Source organism: Ambystoma mexicanum, chromosome 4q, assembly GCF_040938575.1.
Source record: "Ambystoma mexicanum isolate Mex_15411 chromosome 4q, UKY_AmexF1_1, whole genome shotgun sequence".
NCBI lineage: Eukaryota > Metazoa > Chordata > Amphibia > Caudata > Ambystomatidae > Ambystoma > Ambystoma mexicanum.
This window is the reverse complement of record NC_090928.1, coordinates 391,480,588-391,496,531: the sequence shown is the minus strand read 5'-3', so window position 1 is coordinate 391,496,531 and position 15,944 is coordinate 391,480,588.

The window sequence follows — 15,944 nt, the reverse complement described above, 5'->3', positions numbered from 1 at the left end:
TAATGTTCACTTGCTTGAAGAGAAATAAGAATACACAGATGTCTTACGTTTACGAGCAATACTGTGGGTTTGGAAATACCACTCACTATCAACTGCTATGATACTGAGTAAATGTTATATTGCTATGGTAGCTAAAACCTGGATGCATAACACAATGTGTTGTTTTATCGTGATGCAAGTCTGTTTAAAAAAAAATAAATAAGGATAAAGAGGACTAGTGCAGAAGGGGCGTAACACTCCTGGGTGACCATCTAGGGCATGCTGCATTTACCTTTGGAGCAGGAGGCGGCAGAGGGGGATTTCCAGTACTTCCTCTGGCATATCAGTAGATTACTTTACCTTTGCTTCCCCTCTGTGTAGGATTGCAGAGGTTTCGAATCCCACAGGGTGTTTTTTTGCGGGTGCTGGCTTGCTTTAGTAAAGTCTTCCTTGCTTGCGGAGGGTGAGGCATCTCTGTGCTTATATTCTGACCTCTCCAGAATACCTGTATTCTACACAACTGTTGATGTACGCATGCCGGGCTCTGCCACTATGGGCTTTTTGTTGCACATACTTAAGAATCCCCTTTGCTCCTATGGATCATTTCTGTTGATGAAGTGGGCAAGGTCAGCCCTTTTTCTATTGCAAGGGCTCCATATGTATTAAAAACCATGAGATGGGCGATTCAGCAGCTTCAGTCCGGGAAATCCCTGGGTCTCAATGGATTCCCTGCAGAGTTCTGGAAACTAGTGGGACGGGGACCGCAGAGGAAATGAGAGCCATGTTTATGGAGGACCAAGAAAGGGGTACACTACCAGAGGATTTACAAAGGGCCATGATTGTAGTTCTGCACAAAAAAGGAAAACCGCAGGACCAATGCAGCACATACCACCCGATCTCCCTAATTAATGGTAAGGCAAAGATACTGGCAAAGGTCTTGGCCAACAAACTGTTGTCCATTACTGGGGCACTGGGCCACCCAGATCAATGCAGGTTTCTCCCGGGAAGGGCCACTAACTAGGATGAACCGTTTGAAGGCTGCACAACGCATTGAGTGCGGCCTCCTCCTTACAGGGCTCACATGCAGTTATGGCAATAGACTCGGAAAAGGCATTCAACTCAGTGGGATGGGGGTATCTCTGGGAGGGGTTCGGCTTCAGACCTAGATTAGTGGACTGGGTAAAGCTGCTGTACACCAACCCGGTGGCTCGGATCAGGTTCCATGGGTGGGACTGAAAAGCCTTCCCCCTAGATAGGGGAATGGGACAGGGGTGCCTCCTCTCACCACTCTGGTTTCTGCTGGTGATGGAGCCTTTTGCAATACAGGTGAGATCCGACCCCCTGCTGCAGGGTTTTCGGTGGCCAGAGGGAGGGATGGACCACCTATAACTTTATGCGGAAGATGTCCTCCTTTACCTGGGGTATTCGACGTGCACTGGGCCGAGGGTGGCAGAGATGTTCCGGGAGTTGGGGCAAGTCAGTGTGGGAAGAGACAGACACGATACCTGAGGGGTGCCCGCTTGTGATCACTAAGGGAGTCTAAAGTATGTGGGTATCGAAGCGGGGGTACAGAACTCCATGTTTCTGCACAACAACCTGGACCCAGCCCTAGAGAGACTCCAGGGGGACACCAAACATTGGACGACTCTACCGACCTCAATGGTATGAAGGGCAAACTTATTTAAAATGTTGGCGCTGCCGTGTCTCCTGCATGTCCTCCAAAATGAGCCAGTGAAAGTCCGACCGGGGTGTTTCGTACAAAGAGTCACTGCAGAGAGGAAACGTTACAATGTCCAAAAGTGCGAAGGTTTTAAGCAACAACGTACAGCCTGCGCCAAGGCCTTGAAAGAAGCCAAATCATTGTATTTTGCTGATTCCGTCCAATCAGCGGTAAATGCTCCCCAAAAAATAATACAAAATCTGACAAAGCCGGGTGTTAACACGGAGTTAGTTAGCTCGAAATCATTATGCGATGATCTCCAAGGATTCTTCATTAACAACATTGAAAGGATAAGGAAAGATATTACGAATAAAAGGAATACTGAACAAAATATTAATGTGATCCCTGAAGGTGAGATGTCAAATACCTCACATGGTAGTGGAAGCGGCAGTCTCCTTCTGTCTTTGCTCTTGACAAATAAAGATGAGTAGGACGGTAGTGGGGCTTAAATCAGCATCTCCTCTTGATGATATCCCTTTGCACCTATTAAAGTTGGCGCCTGCGGATTTCTTCGAGCTCTTGATCGAAGCCATTAACTCTTTCCTGATATGGGGTCAAATCCCCAAAAGGTCTTGGTAATACCTTTACTGAAAAAGCCATCCTTAGATGCCTCAGTTTTGGCAAACTATCGTCCTATTTCGCTTCTACTCTTCCTTATGAAGGTAATGGAAGCAGTGGTTACTCCACAGTTGAGGCCCTTTGTTGAAGGACAGCATATTTAAGATCGTGCCCATCAAAGGGCGAAAGCCCATTTTGACAGCTGAGTCGGTTCTAGTATCAGTACTTGATGATCTTACCATGATCAAAGACGAGGGAGGCGTGGCAGGTCTTATTTTGTTGGACCCGTCAGCCACCCTCGATACGATTGATGAGGGGATTCTGATATCTAGGCTGAAGGTGGCAGGGTTCTCGGGGTAAGTATTGGACCGGTTTTGTGAGTTTCTGGCCTTGCGCCAAACAGTTTCCCTTCCCCCTTATCGCTCGCCCTCGGTGGCAGTAACCTGTGGTGTCCCACAGGGGTCAACTTTGTCCCCTCTACTTTTCAATTGATATATTCGCCCATTGATGGCAGTTATCCATTAGTTCAGTTTTATGTTTTTTCCCCTATGCAGATAACCACATTTTTTTCAGATTAGATCTGAAACAGGCAGATGTAAGCGAGCAAATAACAAATTGCCTGGATTCTGTCCGGGGCTAGATGGAGGAAAATTGGCTCAAGCGGAATGGCAGGAAGACGGAGGTCCTGATCACTGGCCCGCCGGAGGCAGCTGGAGGATCGATCGACGACTTCTGGCAGTCATCGCTTGGTTCCCCCGTCAGTGCCAGCCAAAGAGGTCCATAATTTGGGCATAGAAATACCTGAATCACTGTCATACCATTGAATACCGTTCAGCTTGTGGAGGAACTGGTTAACACAGTGTGCTTTCTGGGGTTTCTTAAACTTAAAACAGTTGAAGGTCCTCCCCCATTTCAACCCCAAAAATGTCCATGCCCAGATAGTGGCAGCATGTGTAAATGTGAGCATTGATTATTGCAATGCGATTTACTTAGCATTACCATCTTACTTCATCCAGCACCTTCAAGTGCTGCAAAACGCAACAGTGCATCTGGTGAAACCTATTCTGTTTGGAATGGCGGGTAACTAGGGCACGGCAATCCCTCCACTGCCTGCCTATTGAGGCTAGAGTTAAATTCAAAGCGCTGTCTTGATTCACCGGGCACTGAGTGGCAAAGGATGTCAAGCCATTCAGTAAAAGCTCCACAGCTACACCCCAGATCGGACTCAGATCCTCCAACGCAGCCATTTTGTCTGTGGCCAAATATCGGAAGGAGCTGCTGGGAGGACGAGCCTTCTCTGTGGCCGGCCGCAGGCTTTGGAACTCCCTGCCCTACCAGCTACGACCCATGGTAGATTTCCTACCTTTTAAACAAAGGCTTAAGACTCTCCTTTTTATGTGAGCTGGCCTCCCAGTCTTTCTAAGTCTGGTATCTATGTACTGCACCACGATACCTTTGGTGACAGTGCACTATAGAAGAAAATGATTGATTGAGAGCGATCTGGGGAAATAAAACCCTGCGCATACCATTAAAGACGCTATGTAGGTCGACATGAGATGGTGGGCTGGGGATCCCGAATGTGCAGCATTATTATTGGGCCTCTCCGATTATGGCAATAAATGAGTGGATGTTGAGGGGGAGGGGCTGGCCTCATGTAGAGTGGGAATTGAGAAGGATGGGGTCTCGACCTGCATTGCAGTTGCTAGGGGAAGGGGGCCACACAACCAGGGGTTTGTATATTCGCTTCACATACGGCAGCCGGTGTCCAGTCAAATGGTCGAAAATAAAGGATCGAATGACCATTTGATCGACAGTCAAATGGTCCGGAAAAAAAAGGTCGAATTTTTTATTTATTTATATATATATTTAAGTTTGGGTTGGTAGAAAAATGTTTTTAGTAAAGAAAACGTGGGGTGGAGGGGAACCCCCCCCCATAAAAAAAATTTCAAAAAAGAAAATAGACCATTTTTTTCGATCATTTTAGTGTCGATCAAAAGTTATTCGATCCTTTTGTTTTCAACCATATGACCTACAACCACGGCAGCCCTTACAGCTATGGGATGCGGGCAGTGACTAGGGAGGCTCCCATGTCAGTGAACTTAGCCTTCACTGAGTTGTACAAACTAGACGCGTAAAAGAGATGGCAGGAAAATGGCATCAGGAAGATGAGGGATATCCTAGCGCAGAATAGTCTTGCATCATTTCCAAGGTTACAGAAGGGGTTTGGCTTGCAAGACAGGGATAGGTTTAGCTACGCCAGGCTGCAGCATGCTATGTCACGGGAGAGGCGGGCTGTCCCAGAATGATCCCTGATGGAAGCTAACATCCTGGAAGAAGAGATTAAGGGGAAGGTGATAATGCAATTATATCAGATGATCAATAAACATACATCCAAACCCCTGGTGAAGTTAAGGGAAAGATGGGAGGAGCATCTGAGGGCCGTGGAGGAGGAGGATTGGGCAGAGGCAGTGAGTTTGCCAAGAGAAGCAAGTAGAACTATGTAACAACATTTAATACAGTACAAAGTTCAGCATAGGGCATACTACTACTGCAGGGTCCGCCTCCACCGTATGGGCAGGGCACCGAAGTGTGGAGCGGGGGTGGGCTCCCTGTTTCATATGCTATGGGAGTCCCCCAAAGTACAAGTCTTTGGGGGGGGGGGGGGCGGATAAGGGACTATCCAGAGTTGTTAGCAAATCAGTTCCAGAGTGCCCAAAGGTAATGCTCTTGCACATGTGGTGGGGGGGGGGGCGGGGGAGACACATGATTTACAGGCAAAGAAAAGTGTTTGAAAAAGTTAGCCATGATGGTGGGGACGAAAATCTTGACAGTGGATTGGGGTAACAAGACCCCACCGAGAATCCATAAGTGGGCAGCGGGAAATTGACTATTGCGCAGAAATGGAGAGAAGGGTGTGTAGAGACAGAGGATGCCTGCAAACAAATTCGAGATAGTTTGGGCCAAATGGGTGGAGGCCAAACAAGTTTTTGATCCCAGTGTTCTGTTGTGGTTGTTTATTATGTGTATTTGGAAAACAATTAAAAAAAGTGTTAAAAAAACAAACCAAAAAAAAAAGAACCAGGAGATGGAAATGACAATAACCAGGTCAATTTTGCCTTGTTCGGGTTCGAAAGACTCTGGCCAGAATAATCAATACAGCAATGGGACTTGCTCATGGATCTGGTATAGGTGTGCTTCGCCAGGTTCTCCTGGGATTTCCATCTATGCATGCAATATAGTGATTTTCGCAAATTTTTTATCCTGTAGTTTTTGGTGTTTTGCAGATTTTGCTGTAACCGGATGATGTAGGTTGGTCTCCCAATACCTGGCTTTAGTTTCCTCTGGCCTTTCTATTTCAGACTGGTCAGCCGGGTTATACCTTTTGGGGGATGATGTGGGAAAGGCAACAATTTCCGTTAAATTTAAAGGGTTGACTGTCTATTGAAGAGGGCCCACCTGCATCCTGTTAAGTGTTGTGCGGAGATCATTGCATAATGAAGATTTACAGTACATAATCAGAGCTTGGTAGCCCGTGGCCACACCAAAGTATCCATGACAATCAGAAAGTTTCAAATAACTAAAGACTACCACTGGGTTAAGATTGTACAAGCTGAAAACTTTTACAAATAATCACATTCTTAACTACTTGATTATTACTTTTTTTATTAAACACACATTTTTAATTTAAAAAAATACAAAATTCATTGTGGAAACAGTCTACAATAGGATGTTTCTGCACTGGTTTACCAAATAAAAAGCAAGGAAATTGTTTGCGCTCTTTCTGGAAAGAAAATAGTATAACTAAGGCAAAATGTCAAAATATTTTTAGGGTTACAGATTCAGAAAAAAAAATGTTCAAAATCATAAACAACCTGATATTTTATCTTAAACTTTTTAACTTACTGCAAAAAGAGCCCTTCGCCTTATCAAACAGAAGCAGCTCACAGAAATTGACAATAAGTACCAACACTGAAGTACAGTAAACCTCAAATCAGGGGTCCACAAATCCTTACGAGTCAACACACGAGCAGGCCCAACAATCCTGCTTCAACTTCGTCATAAAGCTAACCACAGCCATTGATCTTTGCACATTGTCGACACTACATAGTTGGCTTACTTCTGCCAATGTATATTTTTTATTTTAAACAAAAGGAGTTAAACAAAGGAAATACATTATGTATCAAAAGTACAAAGCATCTTCAGACCACTGCATTCAAGGAGTTATCACAAGCTCGCTGGAACCCTGAAGCATTCAAATGCTTTTGACCCTTTTTCAAAGGACGGAGAAAATCCACTGGTTTGTAGCCCCAACACTTTGCATTTGCTACACACCAGTGTTAGGGAGTGTTACATTCCTGATCTGCAGTAATATGCTGGTGAAAGTACCTGTCAGAGCAGACACAGCAAAGTCAAACTTTGCAGTTGCAAGGATTCACAGAGGCATTTAAATGCCACGATATATACACATAGTGGACTTGAAGGTAGGAGAGCGGAGCATCTAGTCTTTAAATTTTAAAAGAGAGGTACCAGACTTACAGCTATGCAGGAACACTGGTGATCAGACATCCGTTTTTGCAAATCAGGCGTTATCTGGGGAACTTTCATTAGCCCCACTGGCCAATGTGTTGAATCAATAGCTAGCCTGAATGCAACCAGATAATTAATAGCAGCAGTGAAGGCCACCCAATACTGGAAATTAGCTTTGACTAAACCACCATTTAAAGGAATCCAAGCTTGGTTCCCAAACTAGTGCAAGGTTTAGCCTCCATGAAGAGAATATCAACAAAGTTGGGAACTACTAACCACAGTAGTGTTTAGAAGAGGACACCAGCCCACTGGAGATGGCACAAAGCATCACAATGTTCACATGTGCTAATCAACAATATGAAGACCTCTTTATGTTGAAATCCCTTTCAATTAGAGAACTTATTGCACATTGTACTGTACCTAGAATTGTGTACTAGTCACATACAGGGTAATTTGTTCTTCCCCACTAATCTTCTTACCAGGACTACATCAGTAAAAAAGAGCACTGTTAGCTTTCGTACAACGAATAATTGATGTCTGGGCAAAGGAAATTCGCTTGTCCTAGCCACCAACTGGCAATGGAATCCAACTGCTAAACTAAGAAACCAGAATAAATGGCAGAATGAGGGCCCTGTCTTGACGAGGGAGGTCCCCTTACAGACCACGGTCTGAACAACCTGTAGCTGTCGCATATCCCCAGTAAGAACAGACTGTCACCGCATTAGATAAGATGAGTATGTGCCATCTTGGTGAATAAATCCAATACTTTAAAAAACAGAGACAGCGTCACAGTGCAGCTTCTGAAGTTCACTTAAGTATAGATATTTTAATTGCCATAAACCAGAGATGTTCTATATCACCAAGTAGAATGGTTAAATTGCACCCGGCAGAGGCCGGGCATACAATAAGGTTGTTTGGATTTGGGGTACATGCCCACATTCCGAGAAGCCAAAGCCTGATTGGCCCATCTCTAGTCACCTATCTGCCCATTCCACTAGAGGCCTTCCTGGACCCCAGACCAGTCTTACCTGTGGCTCTCCTACCTGCAATGCCCCAGTCCCTTTACGACACAGACCCATCTCTGCCACCATAAACCCAGTTCATACACACAAACTCCATGGAAATGATGGGCTTCACGTGGATCCGACCACCATTTCCACGGCAACCATCATCTTTGAACTTTTCCTTAGCATTCTTTGGACAATGTGTGGTAATGTCCATAATGGTGCGTTTAGCTGGTGTTATGTGGTACCAGGCCACCATGCTTATTAACATTGGCCCATTAACTTGGTGAGTGCGCTTTTGCCTCAAAGTGCAGCCTGTCAACCACACTATTATGGCATGAACACCACATCTATCGAAATGGGGATTACAATAACAATACTTCTCCCAGGGCCAACAAGAGTACTAGCATTGCAGGAGGTCAAGACACAACATCCAAATAAGTGATTAGAATGGAAGACCAGTGGTGCAGCCTGGGAACACAGAATGCACAACTCAGGTACAACACACCAGCCACGTACGCCAGAGTGAAAGAACAGATATCCCTAGCCAGGACGGCATCCGCTCCAATTGTAAATGTGCTAAATTAATTAGAGGTGCTGGGAAATAACAGGTATTAGGCTCTAGTTGAATGTGACACTTTCATTCTCCCAACAAAACATGCAGGTGAAACATTACTATTATTACTTACAATCAATAGTAAGCCGGAAAACCCATGGTATTCAATGTGTGCAGAAAACAGAAAGCGACATCATAGCAACCCTAATGTTCCCCAAATTGGCAGTTGGGAAATGGGTTAAAACATGTGGATTAAAGGGGGGGGGGTGGGAAGAGGTTTAGGGCAGGTGTGCTAGTGAAGAGGAGGGGCAGTATGGAGTGAAGTAATGTTCTTCAGTGAATTAACATGGAACCCTCCAAACACCACCCACAGCATGCAAAAGATGGCTTCTCCCAAGCATGCTATATTGAAATTGTTATTCAGAATTTACCCAATAACCATCTTCCATGGAACAGGTGATGCTCGAGAAGCAATCTATATTGTTCTGTTTAGCCCAATACTATCGCAGTTATATAACCACAATCAAAATGCCATTAAATATTGTTCCAAGCCATTTTTGTTTTTAGAGTCTATATTTAGAGTCTATATGTACTTATAAGGTATATTTCATTTGTAATTTGTCTTCCTAGAGAGATACTTGTGGCCAGCACAGTAGGTCTTCATATGGGATATGTACTTCTATTTCGGTTGAAATAATTTACTATAATGCTAAAGGGAGAGTTCCATGCTTTACTGACCCATGGCCCACCAATTCTAAATGAACAAGGTTGGTTACTTGAAACCTATGATCTGTCAACCATTTATTTACTGTACTCCATTGTTGTGCATTTAAGGCTAGAAGGTGATGCAAATGCATTCAGGAGAATGACCCCACCGGAAAATGCTCTAAATGCCTGCACATATCAGCACTGATTAGTTAACAGCACATACTTGAATTGGGGAGGTGGGTGGGGTCATGTACTACTATATAAATGTGTCCCGCTCACCTACTGCCACAGTTCCAACCTGTACTGTGTGTCCTGTTAAGCAAACACTGCTTCAATGTTGATGATGATTTGGTAGCAAGTGAACTGAATGAATTGTATCCAACAGCATTCCATGAACAGATTTCATTTGTAGAGGGTAACAAATATTCAACATGGAAATCCAGTTGACAGGTAGGAAGAGTAAACATAGCTATACTTCGGATGTAGATCCCAAATTACTGCAGGACGAAATTAGACCTTGAATGTATAACTAACAATTAGATTGTAATGCAAGAGGAGCAGGAGATGCAGGGGTTCTATAGCCCTCTGATGATGGGACTACCTTCTTTATTGGCAGCGCAACTGAAGATGACCCCGCCTCCCCAGAAGGTGACAGATAGATGAACATTCATTGACGTCGCTAGCGTATGTTAAAGAAAAGAAAAACTCATTGATGTAGCACTTTTCACCCTCTAAACGAGGGTGGCATTCAAATACAAAAACTGGTAAAAAATAAAAAGAGAAAAACCAGTTGAGAAAAGTAATAAAATGTTGGAGCCACTTCTAAAACCACATGACTTCAGCACAGCGTGATCAATCAAGGCTGATGCCCAGCAAAAGAAGAGTACAATTGCTAAATGCCAATTTAAAGGAATTTACTAACTAGAGGCAATCTTTACCAAAAACAGTAAACTAGAATACCCAAGCTTCTCGTGGACTAATATCTTTAGTTGGTTTGTGTGTGTGTGTTCCACTGAGGAGGGCTTTAAGTAAAACGACATTCTGGGCTAGGAATTTGTAAAGCTGAACTCCTCAAGCTCACAGTTCTTGGACTGCAAGCTACCAACAAGTGTGTAGCCCATAGCCATGCAACGGAGTGGCTCTACTTTTCAGGGTTGAGGACAGCATCAGGGTTTGTCTGAAGAAAGGCACAAGCACCTCTACTGGAAAGGCCAGGCCGAGTCCTATGAATCACCATGGAGTTACTGGATGGGGACAATATAGAGTCGGATCTCGTTCCTATAACTTACAAGATTATCTAGTTAGTGGCACTCCAATTCTATTCCCCAATAATATATGTATTTGATCTTCCTTGCATTTCTGGAGATTGAGGAAGGGACAAGTACATGTTTCTTCTAAGAAGGAAGGCTGGGTGAAAAACGTGGTTGCAAATATTCCTCCAACCATAGGGCGAAAGCAAAGAAACCTTTACTGGGCATGTTTTGCAAATCATTATGCTGAAAGATCTATCCAAGATGGATTTTGTTTTGAAGTCCACCTCTATTAAGGAACAGGGAGCATTCAGATGAGACAAAGAATCAGAGAATCATGCAAGGCTTATGTCCATTGAATTAAGCTGGATTCACACTGGCACGGCACATGCTGCATCACAACAACCCTTCTCAAAGAACTACACAGACGAACCCCAATGATGACATAGGCCATACAGCAAGGAAATAGGAGAAGGTTGTCTGTCTTGCAAGAAAAAAGGCTTATTTTACACATTTTGCAAGGTTTATAGTCATAATCCCGAATTTAGAAATCCCGAAAAAAAATCTCGAATAAAAAAGGCTGAAAAAAATTATCAAATTTTTTTTTATTACGATTTTTGTTCGAAATGGGGGGGTTCCTCTCCCAACCCCCCCCCCTTTTTTTTTGTTTTTACTTATTTTAATTATATAACTAGAGCCAAAAAAAAATATATGAAAATTCAATATTTTTTTTTTTCGGCCTTTTATATTCGAGATTTTTTTTTTCGGGATTCTGAATTCGGGATTATGACTGACCACCATTTCGCAAACAGTTTATTTCCCATTTTAGGGGAGGAGGGGAAGAGTTTTGTACATCAGTGCATGCCACAGGTACAAAACGTTACACAAACGTTAACCGATTACAGACATCAAGATTATGTTAACTGGATAGTTCTATGTCTGCAAAAAAGGGGATACTTGCTTACTTTCAAAGTATTTCGTTGGGAATCAATCAGTTTAAGCCCTATGACTAATACAGTGTACCCTTAAATTGAATCAAGGACTGCTGAGGCATGGTACCTTTTTTTATTCCGCTAAGCGCAAGACTTGTGGCATTGCACTGGTGCTGAAAAATACAAAAACACAGAAAAATAAGAGTCAGGGTTGTGAAGGAAGGAGGGCGAAATAAGAAAACCAGCACGCAGACTAAAAGGTTGGAAGTAAGCATAAGAACAACATTTGCATTAAAAAAAGAAGCACCCCAACAGTGTTTTGTAGGTGAACAATACCCTTGAGCTTTAAAGTCAGGATATTAAACGTGATGGGTTTGTGGCTGTAAGCATACGAAGAAGCAGCAGTAAAGGCACACTGACATGTGCCCCGCTTCTGCCCCAGTACAGAGAACTTATTAAAATTGTGCCAAACACAAGATTAGCCAGTCTGCTGCTCCCAAACCACGGAGCACTGATTCACCTAGAAATCAAATGCATGGCCTGCACTTCTCAGACAAGACCCACTATCGCAAAGCACAATACAACAACTTGAAATCTTTGCCTACACAAAGAAGGGATACTATTGCACCTTTGAATGCTGGCATCATTGTGAGGCCACTGGAGGGAGATTAGGGGTGGCTGTAACTAACCTTTATTGAGAATCATTAGCTCGGGGGTGGTTTTCCATGGGACCATCAAGTAGGATAAGCACTGTAGCCAGTGACTTCAAGTTACTGCTCAGATACAAGTGTGTGTTTCTGCTCTACTGCGACTTTGCACAAACAAAACCCAATCTTGTTAAAGCAGAGCAATGCAAAAACCCACTGTGATTTTCTCAAACTTAAAACGAACTGTCCACCCCTCCCACCACACATAATCAATAGGGATTCCTTTGGGATAATCAATGTTCTGAGTGGGAAATCTAGGAAGAGCGGATATGTGGCTGAAGGAAAACTATTTACCAGGGAGGAAATGCCTGCCCATCATTGAATCAAGTTTCTAGATTGAAAGACAGCAGGTTGCCGCACCCTCGAAAAGATCAGTGTTTACACAGGCGATGAAACCTGTGCATCTGCTTACAATACCCTATATCTCAGTCAGTGGACCGTGCAGGTTTCAGTTATTCAGTAATGTCATCAATGTCTCATTTGAAAGAATTAGTGTTAAGCAACTTGTACTGGCAACACACACACACACACACATACATAGTCACACACCTGGTATCATTTAAACTAGGAGAAATGTTTATTTTTAATTAGCTTGTGGCCAGCTGTTATCTTCTTTAAAGAGTCTATAAATAAGTAAAAAATGTGGGTGCCAGGCAACTAATTTTCATTTTCTTCAAACTGAGCTTGGAGGCACTACTGCTCCAAAACCTTTTTATTGGCCATTGCTAATCTGTGCCTGCATACTCTTTAGAGAGATTACGTGTAGGCGACTCATTTCAAGTCGTTGAATTCATTGAGTAACTTGTTGCTAAAGGACATTGTGCCAGTGCATACTGGAGACTACATCAGGCTGCCACCATATACTAAATGACACGGTAAATCTTCTCACTGCTTGGTTCAAAATCGTTTCTGATATATTTCAACACAACCATTAAAGTTCATAAGAGCACCAAGCTATTTCTTTCAGATATAAATGCCAACTATTATTAATGCGAGCAGCAGAATGCCTTTTAGCCGCCATGAGGTTGCAGGCAAGTAATCGTGGATGGCCTGCATTCTGTGACTGCACACTTTCTTTCCCGTCCTGTTTGAAACGCCTGGCAACTGGTGTCCAATAACTAGTCAGCTACAAGGGTGGCATTTTAATAAAGTTAGGAATGGAACAAGTTACTTACCTGTAACTGTTGTTCTCCTGCATGGGTCTGGCATGGATTCACATGCTCATGAATATTCCCCGTCGTCAGGCTGGGAATCCTCTGTAAAGAAAAAACCAGTATCAGTTTCGTTTCTGATCTGTCTTTCGTAGTAGTAACCAATCACTGATCTCTGCGTCATACTGACCACAGCCAATGACTGCCCTCTACCTAAGCCCCGCCTCTGGCAGCCATCTTCAGATTTGGTAGCACGTGAAGTGGCAGTATGACCAAGTGAAGAGCCGCAGAGGGGTATGCGGGAGGGTTCGCATGTGAATCTATGCCAGACCCATGCTGGAGAACAACAGTTACAGGTAAGTAACTTGTTCCTTCTCCAGCATGGGGTCTGGCATGGATTCACATGCTCATAAATAAAGAATACATAGCAGTACACACATGCACAACCACGGGAGGTGGCAAAGGCTCAACATTAAGCATTACATCAAACTCAACATTAAGCAAATCTTACCTCCTCACCAGGCTCACCTTAGGCGAACAGGTTGCGCAGCACTGCTTGGCCGACCCTGGACTCCTCCCTGGAATCCCGATCGACGCAGTAGAATTTCGTGAAGGTGTGCGTCGACCTCCACGTAGCAGCCCTGCAGATGTCCAGCAAGGGCACACCAGATAGGAACGCCGTGGTAGCTGCGATCGCTCTGGTGGAATGGGCTCTCGGACGGCCAGGCAGCGGTCGGTTTGCCAACCGATGAGAGCACATGATGAAGCCGGAGAGCCATCTGGAAATGGAAGCCTTCGAGAGAGCCTTCCCCTGATTGACAGGTCCAAAGTTCACAAAGAGTTGTGACGTCTTCCGAAAACACTTCGTGCGGTCCACGTAGAACTTCAGTGCTCTAGCCACATCCAGCGAGTGCAAAGTCCTTTCAGCCGGCGACGGGAAGAAAACAGGCAACACCAAGGGTTCGTTGAGGTGGAAGTCCGACGGCACCTTGGGCATGAAGGAGGGGTGCGTCCTGAGCACTACCCTCGTGTCATGAAAAGTCAAGTACGGGGCCTTGCAGGAAAGGGCCTGGATCTCTCCCACCCGTCGTGCGGAGGTGATGGCCACAAGAAACGCTGTTTTCCACGACAAGAACTTCAACGGAGCTGAGTGCAGAGGCTCGAACGGAGGTCCCATGAGCTTGGTCAGCACCACGTTGAGCTCCCACGCTGGGGCCGGGGCCTTCACCGGCGGGAACGATCTGAACAGTCCCTTCATGAACTCTTTCACCAGACGATGAGACCACAAGGACGTCCGTCCCGTGGTTCTGGTGTATCGGGAGATCGCAGCAAGATGAATCTTGATGGACGCGTGCGCCAGTCCAGCTTTGGCCAGCGTCAGTAGGTACGGCAGTACTTGGGGAGCCGTAATCCGTAGAGGGTTAATCTTCTGTGCGTGGCACCAGACAGAGAACCTCTTCCATTTGTGTCCGTAGCATTTAAGAGTTGAGGACGCCCTGGCCTTTGCAAGAACCTCTCTGCAGTCGTCCGGTATGTCGTATCCGCCAAACTCTAACGCTGCAGGAGCCAGGCCTGCAAGTTCAGCGACTTCGGGTTGTGATGGAGGATGGCGCCTCCTTCCCTGGAGAGAAGATCCGCGTCCCATGGCAGCTTGATTGACGGGGACGCTGACAAGTCCAGAAGGTCCGGGAACCATATCTGCGTCGGCCACGCAGGTGCGACGAGGATCATCCTGCACCGTGACCTCTTGAGCTGGTTGATGAGCCGGATCAGCAATGGCAATGGAGGGAACGCGTATAGAAACAGGCCCTCCCAGGGGAACAAGAAAGCATCGCCCATGCTCCTCGGCTGGGGAACCTGCTGGCGAACCTCCGGCACTTGGAGTTCGTCGCTGTCGCGAACAGATCGATCTGGGGTGTGCCCCACCGTCGGAAGAGGTGGTCCACTAGATCCTGCCGTAGTTCCCACTCGTGGCACGAGCGCAGCTCCCTGCTGAGTGAGTCGGCGATGGTGTTTTTTATCCCTGCCAGATGAAACGGCAACAGAAACATCCCTTGGGCGACGGCCCAATGCCACAGATCCTGCGCCTCCCTGGACAGGGCTGGGGACCTGGTTCCGCCCTGTTTCCTGATGTAGAACATGGTGGTGGTGTTGTCGGTGAAGATCCTCACCACCTTGCCCTTGAGGGACGGAAGAAAGGACCTGAGGGCCCAAAACACTGCACGGAGCTCCAGGACGTTGATATGGAGGGACTTCTCCGTCGGGAGCCAAAGGCCTCGCGCGTGCAGATTTTCGGTGTGCGCTCCCCACCCTTCCAGGGAGGCATCCGTGGTCACTGTCTCCTGGTGGCCGGGGGTCTGGAAGTCCATGCCCGCCGTCAGGCGCGCGGGTGCCCCACCACCGGATCGCTCGTCTGAAACTCTCGTCGAGTGTGATCCTCTCCTCTAAGCTGCCCGTAGTCTGGATCCAGCGCGTGTCCAGGAACTCCTGCAACGGGCGCATCGGGAGCCTGCACAGGGGGATGAGGTAAATGCAAGACGACATCATTCCGAGGAGAGACTTGATGGACCTCACTCGCAGCGTCCGCAACCAGCATCCGCTGCACCTTGCCCAGAATGGCCCTCGTCCTTTCCTCCGACGGATAGGCCAGGAGCGACACTGTGTCGAGCTTCGCTCCCAGAAACAGTGCGTCTTGCGCGGGCACCAGGTGGGACTTGGCGTAGTTTATGGAGAATCCCAGGTCCGTGAGAAGTTGGACGGTCCTTGCCGTGTGCTCCACGGCGAGCTCCTTCGTCTTTGCTCGGATGAGCCAGTCGTCCAGGTAGGGGTAGACGTGGATCCCCTCTCGGCGC